This window comes from Plecotus auritus, assembly GCF_963455305.1.
Source record: "Plecotus auritus genome assembly, chromosome: 7".
Lineage (NCBI taxonomy): Eukaryota > Metazoa > Chordata > Mammalia > Chiroptera > Vespertilionidae > Plecotus > Plecotus auritus.
In genome coordinates, this window is record NC_137774.1 from 113,299,460 (window position 1) to 113,318,837 (window position 19,378).

Sequence of the window (19,378 nt, forward strand, 5' to 3'; positions counted from 1 at the left end):
TTTTTGAAATAAATTTAAAGTGGTATTCTAGGACAGTGGTTGGCAAACTGTGGCTTGCAAGCCACATGCGGCTCGTGAAACGCGATTTGCCGCTCTGTTGACTAATGAGTTTGCCGACCACTGGGATAGGGGCTTAATCACAAGGAACAACAACAGCCTGTAATTATTGGAATCGAGAGTCTAGGTCAGTGGTCAGCAAACTCATTAGTCAACAGAGCAGCAAACCACAGCTTGCGAGCCGCAGTTTGCCGACCACTGTTCTAGGGAACACCAAAATGATAGAAAGTGAAACAGCCTTATTGCTGATATGGAGAAAGTTTTAGTGGTCTGGATAGAGGATCAAACCAGCTACAACCTCCTCTTAAGCTGAAGCCCAATCCAGAAGAAGGAACTAACTTTCCTTTAATTCAATGAAGGCTGAGAGAGGTGATGAAGATGCAAAAGAAAAGATAAAGCTAGAGAGGTTGGTTCACGAGGTTTAAGGAAAGAAGTGGTCTTTATAATATAACTAGAGGCCTGGTGCACAAAATTCGTGCATGGGTGGGATCCCTAGGCCTGGCTGGTGATCAGGGCCGATCAGGTTCCCCACCTCCCCACCTCCCCTTTCCCTCACTGCCCAAGTGCCACCACCATGCAATTCCCTGCCTCCCCACCACCCCTCCTCCTCCTTCTCTCACCACTCGCATCCACTGCCACCCACTCCCAGGTCCCCGTCCCAGCCCAAGGTCCAGCCCTGATTGGGCAATTGGGGCATGCCGGCTAGAGTGAGAAACTGGGGGGTTGGCCGGCAGACCCCTTCGGTGATTGGGGCCTGCAGGCTGCAGGCAGCTCCTACATTGATCGTCTGCCCCCTGGTGGTCAGTGTGCATCATAGCAACTGGTCATTCTGGTTGTTCTGGTTGTTCTGGTCATTCCATCATAATGGTCACTTAGGCTTTTATATATATAGATAGTGCAAGGTGAAACTGCAAGTACTGATGTAGAAGCTGCAGCAAGTTTTCCAGAAGATCTAGCTAAGATAATTAATGAAGGTGGCCACACTAAACAACAGATTATCAATGTAGACAAAACAGCCTTATATTGGAAGAAGGTTCCATCTAGAACTTTCATAGCTAAAGAGAAGAAGTCAATGGCTGGCTTCAATGCTCCAAGGACAGGCTGACACTCTTGTTAGGGGCTAATGCAGCTGGTAAGTTTAAGGTGAAGCTAGTACTCATTTATCATTCTGAAAATCCTAGGACCTTTTAAAATTATGCTAAATCTATTCTGCCTGTGTACTATAAAGGCAACTACAAAGCTTGAATGGTAAGCATATTTCTTTCCAACATGGTTCACTAAATAATGTAAGCCCATTCTTGAGACCAACTGTTTAGAAAAAAATATTTCTTTCTAAATATTACTGCTCATTGACAATGCACTTGACAATCCAAGAGCTCTGATGAAGATGTACAATGAAATTAATTTTGTTTTCATGCCAGCTAACATAATATCCATTCTGAAGCCCATAGGTCAAGGAGTAATTTTTATTTTTAAATTGTATTATTTAAGAAATACATTCCATAAGGCTATAGCTGCCATAGAGAGTAATTTCTCTGATGGGTGGGGGTAAAGTAAGATGAAACTTCCTGGAAAGGATTCAGCATTCTATATGTCATTAAGAACATTTGTAATTCATGAGAAGAGATTGAAACATCAACATTAACAGGCATTTGGAAAAAGTTGATTCTAACCCTCATGGGTGAATCTGAGGGCTTCAGACTTTGGCAGTGAAAATAACAAGGGAGCTAAAATTAGTAGTGCAGCATGAAGATGAGACTGAATTGCTACAAACTCATAATAAAACTTTAAGAGATGAGGAGCTACTTCATAAGGATGGGCAAAGACAGTGGTTCCTTAAGGTGGAATCTACTCCTGGTGAATATGCTGTGAAGATTGTTGAAATGACAGAAAGGATTTAGAATATCACATAAAGTTAGTTGATAAAACAGCATCAGGTTTTGAGAAGATTGACTCCAATTTTGAAAGAACTTCTCTGTATAAAATGCTATTAAATAGCCTGACATGCTACAGAGAATTTGTCTGTGAAAAGGAGAGTCGATCAATGCAGCAAACTTCATTGTCTTATTTTAAGAAATTGTCACAGCCACCCCAACCTTCAGTATTCACCTTTCTGATAAGTCAACAGCCATCAACAGAGAGGCAAAACTCTTCACTGGCAAAAAGATTATGACTTGTTGAAGGTTCAGATGATGTTTATCATCTAATTATCTACCTAATAAAAGAGTAACATGCTAATTGACCGTACCTTCGTGATGTCCGCCAGCCAATCAGGAGTATGCAGATTAACCTAACAAAGATGGTGGGTTAATTTGCATACACAGGTACTGAGCGGCTGGGGGCGGGGCGGGACGCAGGTGTTTCATACAATCTCAGCATCTCTAGGCCTCTGGGCAGCGTGGGGAGGTGGAAAGGCAGCTCCGGCCAGAGCGAAGGTGCTGCCGGCAGCCAGTGGAAGGAAGGCCCATTCTTGCACAAATCTTTATGCATCGGGCCTCTAGTTTTTCTAACAATTTTCTAATTATGGTAAGGAATTGTTTTTTTCTTCATTCAACTTTTTTTTTTTTTAGCTTTTCAATTTTGTTTTGAAAAAATCTTCATGTAAGTATTATATATGTCCCCTTTTTTCTCCTACTGACCCCTTACAATCTCCTGCCTCACACCTCCACCACCCTATTGTCTGTGTCTATGGGTTCTGCATATATGCATACAAATTCTTTGGTTGATCTCTTCCCACCCACCCACCTTCCCCTGCCTTCCCTCTGAGATTCTGCAGTCTGTTCTATGTTTTCTTTCAGTCTCTGGATCTATTTTATTCAACAGTTTATTTTGCTCATTAGATCCCACATATAAGTGAGACCATGTGATATTTATCTTTCTCTGACGTTCTCATTTCACTTAGCATAATACTCTTCAGGTCCTGTAAGTACATTGTTTTTTTCAAACATAATGCTATATCAAACTAAATAAACTACAATATAGTGTAAACATACCTTTTATGTGTACCAAAAGTTGTGTGACTTGCTTTATTGAAATCTTTTCTTTATTATGGTAGCCTGAAATTGAACCTGCAATATCTCCAAGGCCTATACTCAGTTTTATATTCCTTAATATTAAAATTGGGATGTTGATAGAACCTACCTGATAGAATAGTTATAAGGATGAAAAGAGACAGGATATTTAAAGCATATCATGTTGTAATATATACATTTAACAAATATTTTCAGAATAAGTTGATAACTAATGTGTAAATATTAAATAAATATTAAGTCTACACATATAAACATAAATTAAATCTAAATACCTAACTTAAATGGGTGGTTCCAAAATGGGAAATAAAAGTATTAATTATAGAAATAAAACCTTATCGATTGAGTTTTCACAGATGCAGAAATTAGTGAACTTAAGTTTGCCACTATGTAGATGTCTCTCATTTTTGCTAGTATGTTTTAGGATTTTGACCCAGTGTTTTTTAGTTGAATTATTACTACTTTCAATTAATCTTTGCTTCAGTAATCATAATACTTACATTTTATTTCCTTAATTATTATTACTAGCTATTAGAATAATGTTTTATGTTTAAAGACATTTCTTATAATAATTTTTTGTGCTAATTTTTCCTTGGGCTGTACTATTTCTTAATGTAATTTTCAGTTAGAGAACATTAGCGATGTTTTGTGTACAATCTCCATACATTTTAGAATGCATTTTGTGCATTCACCTAATGTTCTCTTTACCTTATCTCGGCATAGAAATCTGGGGTCACATATTTTATTCTTTTAGAACTTTGTCACTACTTTGAGGAAGGGGAGGAATCTTCAGCTGGCCATCTGAAACTGAAATGTTGCATTCTAATATTGCAGACCAAATAAGATTGAGGGGAGGGGATCAAGTGAATGCTTTCCATTTCCTATGACCACCAGTTCTCTCAATCTAGTACCACCCACAAATGTGATGTTATAATTAATGAAAATGTGGAAATCATGTGAGGGACATATTTTATTAGCCTATTATCAAGTAGATGCAAACTAGTATCAGATGACTCAAATTAGTACAAAGTGGGTATTAGAATTTGTATAGATAAAGCAACTAAAAAATAACTATTTGTCTGTGATTAAAAAAAAGTATTTTTCTTTAATTATTCGCCTTCCTTAAGTATAGCTAGTCTAAGAAGTAGACATTCTCAAATATAACTCAATTCATATTCACTTACTGCTCTGTTATAATGATAATAAAAAGTAAAATTAGCCCTAACCGGTTTGGCTCAGTGGATAGAGCGTCTGCCTGCAGACTCAAGGGTCCCAGGTTTGATTCTGGTCAAGGGCATGTACTTCGGTTGCGGGCACATACCCAGTGGGGAGTGTGCAGGAGGCAGCTGATCGATGTTTCTCTTTCATCGATGTTTTTGACTCTCTATTCCTCTCCCTTCCTCTCTGTAAAAAACCAATAAAATATATTTTAAAAAAAGTAAAATTACACACCCGACAAAGTGAAAAAGTACACATGAAGAGTCACCACCCTTGTAAAATCCAAAGTATTTAAGGAAAAGACCACAGTTTTTCCATAATTTTGGTGTTTGGCTTGACTAGAAAACCATAAAATATTTTTAAAATAAATTATCCATTAGAAGAGGGTATTAGCTTTCCAGACAGAAAGTTGAAGTCCAACTCATTTTTAGCCACATCACATCGATTTGGTAAAAGATTGGAAATGAAGTCACAAAACAAAATTAATGGACTGAGGTTATAAGAAATTAGCAAAAGGCTTTAATTTGATGATGGAAAAAAATGAAACTTGGTAAGCTTGCTCATGAATCATGCTATTGTTATCCAAATGAGAGAAGCTCATAGTAGCAATTGTAACATCATTAGTGGTTCTCTTGGCCTTTTGTTTGTTTTTCATCTCTTGGATTCTTGCTGCTCGTTAAGATCCAGTTTGTATTCATTGCCTGTGTTTAGGCTTATAGATACATAATTGCTCAGAAAGACACATGTGCTCAAAGTGCCCATAACTCATGTTTTTTGCTAAACAGTCAAGACAAAAATCTCAGTTTTATTATTTCATTTCATTTTATGCTAAATAACAGAAACATCTCCTTTTCTTGAATAACCTCATTGTAGCTTGTTTTTATTCTTCTAGTTTCTTTTAATAATGAAATATAGAACTAGTATAAAATAAATAGTTTAATATTTTTGATCATGCTTATTTAGTAGCAGTTCAAAATAGTAGATTGAATATACTTAAAACTATGTTTACATATACTATCGAGAGATAATTGTAACTATTTTCGTGACAATAGTATCAACGGGGAATTTATAATTTTCAAAGTTATATGAAGAATATTAGTAAATTACGTCAGATAATCATTTATATGAGATTTAAAATATGGTTGTTATGCTAAGTAGTATGTTATGCTACTAACTACATGTTTATTGTATTTTTACTAACTTTCTATGGAGATTAATAGGTGTGACATGACCAGTAGGTTGAACAAACCTGACACATGACATTAACTTTTTAATTTGGAGAAAAACTTCTGCTTCTTTATAAATAAGCTCTACAGGCTTCCCATGGATTTTCTGCTCTTGATTAGCAAAGATATAATTTTTCAATATATTTGAATTTGAACATACTCAATTCATCAAATCACATTTGCTGACCCATAATTAGAATCAAAATTTTAAACCTGATTTTGTATAAAATCTAAATCTGCCCTCTCCCCTCTTATTTCAGACTGGAAACCCACAGGGAGAGAAAAGGACCACAATTCTCCTATGTTCTTTACTTTTTTTTTTTTTTAAGTCCTCACCCGAGGAGTGAGGATATATTTTTTCATTGATTTTTAGAGAGAGAGAGTGGAAGGGAAGTGGGAGGGGGACAGACACAAACATAGATATAAGATAGATACATTGATTTCTTGCTCCCACTCTTGCCCCAAATGGGGCGGGGATCAAACCTGAAGCCAGGTATGTGCCCTTGACTGGGAATCAAACCTGCAATCCTTTGGTATGAGGCTTATGCTCTAACCACTGAGCTGTTGGTCAGGTGTCTACCTTTTTGTCAATTCATTTTTTCTCCCATTCCATGTTAGTGTCTTTTCTCCAGGTTTCTGGAGAGAAGAGAGAATAGTAGAACAAGAGGTAAAGGGATGTGATCACATGGGCAGCATTGCTTTCACTTTTAGGGGACCCTCCTTCCACACACTCTTCAGAGGTTTCTGCTGTGCCCCTCACTGTTGCAGTTCTTTTGATGCAGCTGAACCATTCCTTTGCAGTAGTTCCTTGTCACTTTCTCTGGTATCTGGGGATCTACTGTATTGCTCTATCTTCTTCCTGATAAGATTTTAATTTCTCTTGGCACGTCTACTTTATAGGACCACGATGACCCCATGCCAGCTCTCTGCAGAGGGCTACACACCTGGTCCAAGAAAAACATGCTCTCATCCTTTCCACTGACTAATTTTGGCATTGCTAGAAGACCTCAGTGGAGCAACACTCTACTAGTTCTGCCAGCAAAGCATTGCCTTCCTGTCACATTATCTTACTAGAAATGAACCACAGGCCACAGCTACTCTAGTTTTATTCATAGGAACCGAGTCCAATACTCAAGGTCTTTCAATTACAGGGAACATTATGCTTAGATCTCCAAGTAATCCCTTTGAACACCTGACCAGGTCTGTAGTTAGAAGTTGGCCTTCTGTGTCCTTTATGAGGAAGTCCAAGAATAGTATTTTTTTTTTTTTTTTTTAGGTGAAAGTGATATAGAGAAAATGGAGAGAGAGCCAGAAAATCTGGGAAAGGCTTCAGACTTGGTTTCAGTCTGACCCAGAGTGAAGGATGGTGGAGGAGAAGGTTGGGTAGGATAGTCATAGACTGTTGTGTAGTCAGATGAAATTTGGGAAAGCTGTGATGAAGTCCTCAAGCTACTGTTGTCTATGAGAGGAGTCCCGTGTAGGTCTCCCAACAGTAGGTTTTTATTAGTGTCCCTGTGTCATTAAGTCATTGGCTGAGTCCATTAGAAGTGTGGCCTTTATATAAACCACAGAACAGCAGCTGGGACCCTTGGCCAATTACACTCTCTATGGTTGGAGTTCTGGGAGGTATCTTCTCAGGACCACCTACAATGCCTCCTGTTTACCCTAAGTGCGACAGTATGATCTAACTGTAGAAAGAGCTCCCTCTAAATACATTTCTTCACTAACATTCCCCACAAAGGCTTCTCTCTATCTCTTACTCTGTATTTATTTGTTTGTTTTTTTAAACTTAAGTACTTTTGTTATAACCAAGTTCATAGCTCCATTAGATCTTTTTTTCATATATTTTAATTTTATTTTTTCCACCACCATTTATCCCCTCTATGGCCTCCTCCACCTCCATATATCCCTTTCCAACTCTCACAATCACCACATTGTTGTCCATGTCCACGAGTTCTCTTTCTTTTGCATTGCAGGTAGGAATGCAGATGGGTGCAGCCACTGTGAAAAGTAATATGGGATTACCTCAAAAAATTAAAAATGGGCCCGGCCAGCATGGCTCAGTGGTTAAGCACTGACCTAAGAACCAGAAAGTCATATTTCGGTTCTCAGTCAGGGCATATGCCCAGGTTGTGGGCTTGATCCCCAACAGGGGGTGTGCAGAAGGCAGCTGATCAATGATTCCCATCATTGATGCATCTCTCTCTCTCCTCCCTCTCTGAAATCAATAAAAATATATTTTAAAAAATTTACTAGTAAAATGGAACTGCCTATGACCCAGAGATACCACTTCTGGGAATTTATCCAAAGAAGCTTGAAACACTAATTCGAAAAATATATATGTACCCCTATGTTCACCGCAGTGTTATTTAAAATAGCCAAGATTTGGAAGTAGCACAAGTGTCCATCAGTAAATGAGAGAATAAAAAAGCCATGTTTCATTTATACAATGGAATACTACTCTACCATTAAAAGGAAGAAAATTTTACGCTTTGTTACAGTATGGATGGACCTGGAGAAGTTTATGCTAAGTGAAATAAGCCAGGCAGAGAAAGACAAGTACCATATGATTTCACTCACATGTGGAATTTAATCAACAAACTGAATTACCAAGCAAAATAGAAACAGCCTCATAGATAGAGAGCAGGCAGACAGCTGGGAAGCGGGGGGCTTTGGGAGAGATGGTGTGGAGGGATTGAGCAAAAAAGGGAAAAAAAAGAGAGAGGACTCTATATTTTAAAAATGAATAAAGAGATTCAAGAGTCATGGAACAATTTTTTTTCCCATCCATTGATTACTTGATCTTGACATTCTGAAACAATTTTAACTCGAGGTCTTTAAAACTTTAATTTTGATATTATCTTACTTATTTTTCCCTGAACCTATCAAAATTGTGAAACTGAAGGTTGGTTACTTATTTTCTTCAAAATTGAATCTGATAATAATATCATCATTATTAAAATAATTATTTTTTTGTAAAAACATGTATTAGGTACTCAGATATGAAATTATGGTATTTGATTCATGTTATTTTGACTCATGAAAGAATTACACAAAAGTTTCTATTTGTTTTACTAGAACATTTATATAAATTTGTATGCAATACTTAAAAAGTAGGTTTGCATATTTATCTATATATTCCTTCTTTAAATGTGAATAATATATAAGAAGCCATTTTTTTCATTGCCTTTCCTGCTCTCACCTATGAAACATACTGATTTATACACAATTTTACAAATTTAAATATATTCTAATCTGAAACTAGTAAATTAGAAAGCACATGAAAATAACTTATTTTAAATGTTAGGAAGCTATTGTATAACACATAAGCTCTTTGTAATCTCAAATGAAATAAATTATTGGGGGGAGAAACCAAGATGGTGGCATAGGTAAACACCTAAACTGCTGCCTTGCACAACAATTTCAAAACTACAGCTAAAAGACAAAATGGACATCATCCAGAACCACAGGAAGGCTGGCTGAGTGAAAATTCTACAACTAGAAGGAAAGAGAAAAGCACACTCAGACTCAGAGGAGCTGCAGGAGGCAGAGGTACTGAGACACACATGCAGAGAGGACTGGCAACTGAGTGCGCAGCTGGCTTTCTCAAGTGGGAGGGAGACAAAAGCTCCCAACTGCACTGAACTCCAGTTACGGGCAAGACTCTGGGGACCCAGACTCATTTGGGTAGAAACTGGACTGTCTGGCAGCGGGAGGAACTTGAGGGCGGCTTTCTCTCAGAGGTGCTTGTAGCGATTACCACAGGACACTGACACATAGGGGCCTGTTAGGGCAGGGATGATGGGAAACCAATGCTGTCTGCTCTGCCCTGAGGCTCCGCCCCATCCAAGCTGAGCACAGAGGCTTTTGCAGGTCTTCTGCCATAAGGGTGTCTCCAGCACAGAAGTTCTCCCAGCATAGACACAGCTGTTTCTCACAGCCAATTGGCCTGGAGGTCAATTCCTCCCAGTGATACCAACAACAAGCAAGGCTTAACTACAACAAGACTGTGCACACAGCCCACAAAGGGGTGCACCAAGAGTGTTCACCTCAGGTAACTGGGGAGGCTGAGCCACTGGGCCCATTAAAACACCTAGCACACAAAGCCACTCTATCAACTCAGGGAAGCAGCCAAAATGTGGAGACAAAGAAACAGGTCACAAATGAAAGAAATGGAGGAAAGCAAACGACTGGATATAGAGTTCAAAACCACCATTATAAGGTTTTTCAAGAATATCCTAGAAAAGGCTGATAAATTTAGTGAGACCCTCGAGGATATGAAAAAGGACCAACTAGAAATTAAGCATACACTGACTGAAATAAAAAATATTATACGGAGATCTAACAGCAGACTAGAGGATCGCAAGAATCAAGTCAAAGATTTGAATTGCAAAGAACCAAAAACCACTCAACCGGAAAAGCAAAAAGAAAAAAGAATCCAAAAATATGAAGATAGTGTAAGGAGCCTCTGGGACAACTTCAAGCATACCAACATCCGAATTATGGGGGTGCCAGAAGAGAGAGAGCAAGATACTGAAAACCTATTTGAAGAAATAATGACTGAAAACTTCCCCCACCTGGTGAAAGAAATAGACTTACAAGTCCAGGAAGCGTACAGAATCCCAAACAAAAGGAATCCAAAGAGGACCACACCAAGACACATCATAATTAAAATGCCAAGAGCAAAAGACAAAGAGAGAATATTAAAAGCAGCAAGAGAAAAACAGTTAATTATCTACAAGGGAGCACCCATATGACTGTCAGCTGATTTCTCAACAGAAACTATGCAGGCCAGATGGGAGTGACAAGAAATATTCAAAGTGATGAATAGCAAGAACCTACAATCAAGATTACTCTACCCAGCAAAGCTATCATTCAGAATTGAAGGGCAGATAAAGAGCTTCACAGATAAGAAAAAGCCAAAGGAGTTCATCACCACCAAACCAGTATTATATGAAATGCTGAAAGGTATTCTTTAAGAAGAGGAAGAAGAAAAAAGTAAAGATAAAAATTATGAACAACAAATACATATCTATCAACAAGTGAATCTAAAAATCAAGTGAATAAAAAAATCTGATGAACAGAATAAACTGGTTAATATAATAGGATCAGGGTCATAGAAAGGGAGTGGACTGACAATTCTTGGGGGGAAAAGCGTTTAGGGGGTGTGGGAAGAGACTGGACAAAAATCATACACCTATGGATGAGGTCAGTGTGGAGGGTGGTAAGGGCAGAAAGTGGGGTGGGAACCGGGTGGAGGGCAGCTATGGGAGAAAAAAAGAGGAACAATTGTAATAATCTGAACAATAAAGATTTATTAAATTAAGTAAAAAAATAAATTATTGGGTGTTAAACTATTTTGCCAAAAAATTTTCAGTTTTGATCATTCTTATTTGTTTCTTCTACCTTTATTGTTGGAAGTATTTCAGATGTTCCTTTATTTTTGTTTTCATTTTTCCATTGACCCCCTCCACCCTTCACCTGCCCCTTCTAAGCCTTAAAAGCTAGATTAGGTATTTATTTGAGGTCATGGCATATTTTGAACTAAATCTGTAGTTAGCCTAAACATGTTTCTTTGAGTGCCTAGAACATGAAACAACTTTCTAAATTACTGAACAATTTCTAATAATGCCAAAGCAGAAAACATGTCAACTTCCAATAATAAGCTTTAGATATAGGTTGAAGTCAAACTTAATAAAGTGTTGCTAAATTATTTCTTAATTCTATTCCCCAGATAGTTTCTGGTCCAAAAATCAGCATAACTTGGTACACAATAACTAGCAGCTTAGGAACTCATCAAGTTGTATTTCTTTATATAGTGAGACAATTCTATAAGTATGCTTGTAGGAATAGACATACAAGTCAAATCCATAATACCAATATAGAGCTAGTTGCAACAATAAGCAAACAGATAAGCAAAACAACTGAAATTTTCCCTTTGGGGAGAATAGAGATAGAATCAGAAATAAAAAATTAGGACAAAAGAAGTGTTTTCTTTTTCTAGAACTGGAAAAAGTATATTGTTACAAAGTTTACTTGAAAACAACCAGAAAAACTGTACATAATAATAACAGTGATACTTTGTGCAGTTGTATATATACTGTATATAAGCCTAAGTGACTGTTATAAACGAACTATAGGAACGATTGGTCAACCAGTCACTATGACGTGCACTGACCACCAGGGGGCAGACACTCAATGAAGGAGCTGCCCCCTGGTGGTCAGTGTGCTCCCATAGCCAACCTCCCATGGCCAGCCAACACCCATAGTCCCTCCGCCTGGCCAGCCGGCCCCATCAGCCCTGGGTGCCAAACCATTCGCAGACGACCTGCTTCTAGGTTGGGGTTTTATACGTAGCAAAACAGCTCCCTCGCTGCGATCTATTGAAGGTCAGCCCTTGACACAAGGGTTTGTCTCGCTCCCGTCCTCTCCCTTCCCTAGGGTGGTGGCATGGTGGCCCATCAGGGTGGTGGCACGGTGGCGAGGGAAGGAGAAGGGGGGAGGTGGGGAACCACACAGAGGCAGGGCAGCGGTGATGTCTGGCATCCGTTCCTTCTGAACCTGGCCTGGCAACTGTCACCTCCTCGCTCAACCCTGCTGGGGCCTTCGGGCCCTGGACTGGGACCGGGAACTGGGGGTGGGTGGTGGTACATGCAGCCCCTTTCCCAGGGGGGCCAGGGAAAGCCAACCTCCCGTGCCCCCCCCCCCCATGCATAAGTTCGTGCAATGGGCCTTTAGTATCCACAGATGTAAATTGACCGTACCTTTGCAACGCCCACCAGCCAATCAGGAGTTAGTATGTAAATTAACCCAACAAAGATGGCAGGTTAATTTGCATACACAGGCACTGATCAGTCAGGGGCGGGACGCAGGCATTCCACACCGCCCCAGCTATTCAGGGCCTCTGGGCAGTGTGGGAAGGCGGGGCTGGAACAGAAAGATGTGGCTCCAGGGCCGGAGCAGAAAGGCGGTGCCAGCAGCCAGGGAAAGGAAGGCCCATTCTTGCATGAATCTTCATGCATTGGGCTTCTAGTATATATATATATATATATATATATATATATATATATATATATATAGCTAAAACACTAATGTGAAAGGTGAGAAGTTATATGGAGTTAAAGTATTTTATGTTGCTACCATTAGAGATGAAATGTTAAAAATAATAATTAATATTAAATTAAAATGACTCAAGAATGGCTGCTGTAATCTACAGTAGTTATTAAAAGAACAGGAAGAGAAGTCATAATTAACAAATAGAGGGAAAATCGAATAGTTAAAATAAAACAAAAAACCAACAAATCCATCCAAAAGATAGCTTTCTCATTCTGAGAGAATAAAGCTGGTTAGCCAAATAGAAAACAAGTAATTAGATGGAAGATATGAAATTAAATATATTTTCAATTATATTTCATGTAAATGAATAAAATATTTCACATAAAAATAAGATAGATTTGATTTTAAAATATCAACTATATGCTACTGCTAAAAGAAACATCTTAATATAAGAATATAGAATGATTGAAATCCAGAGGATTGAATAAAAGATACACTCAAGCAAATGTAATTAAAAATAAAATGTATGTGGCTGTATTAATATCAAAACAAATTTTGAGGCAAAAGCATTGCTAGTGACAAAGAGTGAAATTTCATAAAAAGATGTAAATTAATTGGAAAATATGACTTCTAAATTTCTATGCAATCAATAAATATTTAAAGTATATATGTAACTACCACTCACAAAACATCAAAAGTTAACACCTACAGTTAAGACAAATCAGTAAGAATATAGAAAATATGAACAACACAGTTCACAAACTTGACCTAATTACGGACCTAATTGTTACATAGTGTGCCTATATATAATTAAAACAATTAGCAGACTAATCATCATGTAGTGTGCCCTACATTCAACCATGGCATAATTCAAACTATTTTCAGGTGTGCATGGTGCATTTACCAAAATGAAAGAAGATTATCTCTGTAAAATAAAATTTTACCATTTTATCAAGGAATTGTTTCATGCTCAATCTACCAGGTATCCTAGCAGAACTTCTATTAATTTAGGAGTACATCTTGCACAAGGAAAATGAGCAAAATTCTATGTCACTTCTCTGCTCTATTAGTTAATGTTGCTCATGCAATTAAAGTGGACTGTAACCTCGTGATAAATGTCACATAGGCTGCTGCTTTTGCCATGATAGATCAATGTTATTTCTTTTACTTTAAAGAATGTTATTTGCATTGGAGATAAAAAATGTTTCCTTTTTAACTAAGAAAGTTTACTTAACAAGTATTTATACTGCTAGTTTCTTCTTTCAGTTGTGCATATATAACTTATATTGCCTCAAACAGAAATTCTCCTTGATATTGACACTAGGATTAACGTGCCTATCAGGCAGTTATCCCAACTTGCCATTAATAATGTGAAGGTCATGGGTCTGCTATTCATTGGCCAGTGAGTATTATACCATATTATGCTTATTATTTTGGCCAGTTATTTTATAAAATGTGTGTGGCTAATATAGGAAGTAAAATGTAAAATGTAGTTGGATCAGCACAAACAATTAGGAAAAAAAAAAAAAAAACACTGCGTAAAGAGGTTGCCCTTTTAACCAAGATATCATTGTTGTTTAATAAGCACAGCCCCTTGATATATCCCAAAAGACTCAGATTCATCCCTTATTAACAGAAGACTATGCTGCAGGCTTTATTTACTTAGAAAACCAAATTGGAGGAATTGCTGCGAGGTTGCACTTGTATGTGGTAGTTTTCAGTGAGCCTTGGCAAAGATAGAAACTTGCAGCCTTGACAAAATAGGTATTGTGTCATTTGAAGTAAAGAATAGAAAAATAAAACCAGCTCAACTAAAAAAATCATAATTACTTGTTATTAAAATAATCACTGCAAAGTACAATATTAATACAAGACTGCTCTAAAATAGAGCTAAAAATATCCTGAGTCAATGCTTTGGGGTCTTCCCGGGGCAAAACGACACCACAAAGATAGGTGCAGGACATTGAAGTGCAAGATTATGCAAAGTTTAAAAAACTGGTAACATGGCAATCATACATGTTAGTCTGAAGGAAGGTATATTTAATAGGTAAGACAAATAATGAAGCACAGTATGCAGTTCATACATTGTTCAGAGAATTAATTTCACAGATTTGTCTTTGTAAATGCATATTAAACTAAGAACCCATTCTGAATTCTCTGATCTCTAGTCTGTATGTATCTTTGGCTAGTACACGCAGATGCAGGTAAGTCTTGACATTTTAGTTTTTAATTAATTACTCCACTAAGTAGCTTGCCTGAATGTACTGTAGAAAGTGAAAGAAAGTGCTTCTTTGACTAAAATGTCAGTATTTTTCACAAACTATACTAAAGGCCAGCTTAATGTTACAGTTTCACAAATAATTAGATTTAATTATAAAATGTCAAAATAAATGAACAGGCATGCCCTTTGATGTGTTTTCTTTATTTAAAATATTATTAATTTACATATAGACCAATTTGCCAAATTGGCAACATTTAGTTCTTTCTAGCATTCATGTGAATCATCTCGTTTCATCTATTCAGGTGATGTTTCCAATCTATAAACTTGCTATTTCTAAGGTAAGATCCTGGCAGTTTTTCTTATGTTAAAAAAAAAATTATTTGTATCTAATAATTTCCCACTGCATTATAAAGACTCTTTTCTATACAACATGATTTAAGCATTACTGTTAAAAACTTACCTAACCAAAATCAGTTTCCTCATTGGCCTGAAATTTTCTCCATTAATTACTATGGTTTAAATGCCTAAATATATATGTGGAGTCCCATTTCCTGAGTTATGCATTCAAAATAAGAGTACCTAACCATACACACTTTCTCCCATCATCTTCTTATATTTAGTCTTCATGAAGTTAATTCCTCAGTTATTTGAATTTCTTCAATGACCAACTTATTACTGACTTCAATTTACTTTTTCAAATTCATCCTCCAAGCCATTAATATCTGATTTATGGACCTGTCAGCAAATAGTCACTGATTTTTCTGAAGTAACCAATGATCTCTATCAGTAAACTCTTGCTTCCAACAAGCACAAAATTTCAATGGCACACAACAATATGTGTTTACTAGAGGCCTAATGCACGAAATTTTGTATGCGGGAGAGGTGGGGAGAGGCGGGGTTCCCTCAGCCCAGCCTGCACCCTCTCGTAATCCACGACCCTTCAGGGGGATGTCCGACTGCCAGTTTAGGCCTGATCAACCAGCAGTCGGACATCCCTCTCGCAATCTGGGACCCCTCGCTCCTAACCGCCACCTGCTCGCTCCTAACTGCCCGCCTGCTCACTCCTTATTGCCTGCCTGCATGCTCCTTACCACCCACTTGCTCGCTCCTTACTGCTTGGCTCACTGCTCCTTAGCACTGCTGCGGAGGTGGGAGAGGCTCCCGCCACTGCCGGTGTACTTGCCAGCTGTGAGCCCAGCTTCTGGCTGAGTGGCGCTCCTGCTGTGGGAGCACACTGACCACGGGGGTGGGGGGCGGCTCCTGTATTGAGCGTCTACCCCCTGGTGGTCAGTGTGCGTCATAGTGACCAGTCATTCCACCATAAGGGTTGCTGGGCTTTTATATATATAGATTTCACATATTTTTGCAATTCAGCTGGGTGGCCCTGCTGTTCTTGTCTGGGCTAACGGGACCAGTTCTAAGTGCAGGTTGAGTTCAAGTACGCTCTGTGAGTCTCTTGTTTCACTTGGACTAGTAAGCTAGCCAGGTTATAGTCTTCTCATGGTAATGGCAAAGTGCAGGAGGACAAGTGGAAACATGTGCGGCCTCTCAGGCCTAAGGTTGGAATTAGTCATTCCCACTTCCGTCCACATTGAATTGGCCAATGTTTAGCCCCACAGCTGACCCTATGGCAAGAGGTTGGGAAGTACAATCTGTCTTTTGGGCCAGAAACTAAGGTACATAGCAAAGAGCATTAATGCCAGGAAGGGTGATGAACTGGGGCCACAACAAAGTCTCCAACAGCCAAATGGACAACTTCTTTTAAAATATCTTCTTTCTATGCACTCATTAGAACTTATGGTTTCTTTCTTTTTTTTAAAAAAATATATTTTATTGATTTTTACAGACAGGAAGTGAGAGGGATAGAGAGTTAGAAACATCCATGAGAGAGAAACATCGACCAGCTGCCTCCTGCACACTCCCTACTGGGTATGTGCCCACAACCAAGGTACATGCCCTTGACCAGAATCGAACCTGGGACCCTTGAGTCCACAGGCTGATGCTCTATCCACTGAGCCAAACCAGTTAGGGCAACTTATGGTTTCTTAACTTCACTTTTATCCTGCTTTTCCTCTAGTCATCATTTTTCTTGCTTTTCAAATGATGTTTCATGAGGCTCCTTATCAAAATACTTCTGTTCCTTTCTCATTCAGTGCATTTCCCTCACGTGCTCTTAGGTACTTATATGACTTCTACTACCACTTGTATTCCAAAAACACTTAAATCCAAAATTTTGGTCCTAGTCTCTCACTTGAGTTTCAGACCAAATTTTCTGAGTCTGTACTAGACTCATCAATCTTAAAGGACATTAATTACTACAAACTCAGTATGTCCACAACTAAATCATTAGAGATTCCAATGATGAAGACCATTACTTCTATTTTCTTTAAACATCTTAGAGACATCATCTTGCACCTAGACACTCAAACATCAATTCTGAGAAAAAAAACAGAGCAACCTTCTTTTCCAATTCCTCCAAATGCAATAAGTTGCTAAATCCTATTGAGTCTACCAAATCCCTCTCCTAATACTTCTGCAGCTCTTTCTCTAATTTATTTGACAAATTTTATTATACCTAAATTGTCATTAAGGTATTGCATGTTAAGCCATTAAATGCCTAGAAATAACTATTGATAAAGTACTAAATAGTGTTCTTAGTATGGAGGGATAATATTTAGAAAGGTGAATCAGGGGCAATGTGATGTTCTAGCTAGCTTTTGGATTATATTATAAAAGATGGGGAGGGTTATAAATAAATGAAGAACACAGGTGACAAGGAAGAAAAGCATTCAAGATAAAGAAAATCAATGAGTATAATTAACAAAGAAAATTGGAGTATTTAAGATTAAATCCCAGGAAGGTTAGAATGTAGCCAATAATTGGCCATCCTCCCATTGTATGGGTTCAATTATTTAAGCAGAGCAGACAGACATTTCCTCTTCTTTATCTCTGATGGGGTGGACACAGTTTACACTGGAAGTGCTAGGATTGAGTGACTCTTGGCACAGCCTGGTGGTAGTGTGTGAAGAGATTTCAGTAATAGTGACACCAATGTGTGTGAAGTATAAAATCACACATCTTATGATGTTACATTCTTTGTGTTGTTTGCTTTCCAGGCACTTTGTTTTTTGTCAGATTTTTGCATGCCAGCTTTTAAACTTCCTAGTGGTTTCATGAACTGTTCAACATGACCCCAATGCATCATTTTTTCCCCTGCTTATATTAATCAGAAACAATGTTGTTGTGTTTTTTCTTAATTTATCTTTATTATTGAAAGTAGTACAGATGTCCCCTTTGTATTTTTCCCATTGACCCCCTCTACCCTGCACCTGCCCCTCCCAGGCCTTCACCACACTATTATCCGTGTCCATGGGCTGTGCATATCTATACATCTAAAAGCCCAGCGACCGGAATGGCAGAACGACCAGAACGACCAGAACGACCAGCCAACAGGCCTGATCCAGGCCCCGATCAACCTCCCCACCCTGATTGGGGGCAGGGCCATCCAGCCAACTTTTTGTGCCCCCCCCACCAGCCCAGCCCAATGGACCCCATCGGGGTGGGCTGGCCGGAACCCACCTGTGCCCAAATTCGTGCACCAGGCCTCTAGTATAAATATAAGTTCTCTGGTTAATCTCTCCCTAGCCCCACCCCGACTTCCCTATGAAATTTGTCAGTCTGTTCCATGCTTCTATGTCTATAGATCTATTTTGTTCATCAGTTTATTTTGTTCATTAGATTCCACATATGAGTGAGATCATGTGATACTTATCTTTCTCTGACTGGCTTATTTCCCTTAGCATAATACCCTCCAGGTGTACCCATACTGTTGCAAATGGTGACAGTTCCTTCTTTTTTATAGCCATGTGGTATTCCATTGTGTAAATGTACCACAGCTTTTTTATCCACTCATCTGCTGATGGGCACTTGGACTGTTTCCAAATCTTAGCTGTTGTAAATTGCATCAATGCTCAACCACTGAGTCATACCAGCTGGGCATTAATTATTATTATTAACTAATTTGTGCTAGTATATAAAACTGTCTTAAAGTTCTTCTCATAATTAAAATCACATAAACATATCTAAATTCTAATATACAAGCCATATCTCTGGCTAATTTTTTATATGTGTTACACTGTCCTTTTGGCTTTTATATGTCTTTTTTTAATAATCTTATACATGTAACTAGAGACCCGGTGCACAAAATTCGTGCATGGGAAGGGCGGTGGTGTCACTCAGCCCAGCCTGTACCCTCTCCAATCTGGGACCCCTTAAGGGATGTCCAACTGCCCGTTTGGGCCCGATCCCAGTGGGATCGGGCCTAAACGGGAGGTTGACATCCCTCTCACAATCCAGGACTGCTGGTTCCCAACTGCCCTCCCCTGCAGGCCTGGTCCCCCAACTGCCCTCCCCTGCATGCCTGGGTCCCCCCCAACTGTCCTCCCCTTCATGCCTTGTCCCCCTCCCCCCAACTGTCCTCCTCTGTTGGCCTGGTCTCCCCCAACAGCCCTCCTCTGTTGGCCTGGTCTCCCCTAACTGCCCTCCCTGCTGGCCTGGTCTCCCCTAACTTC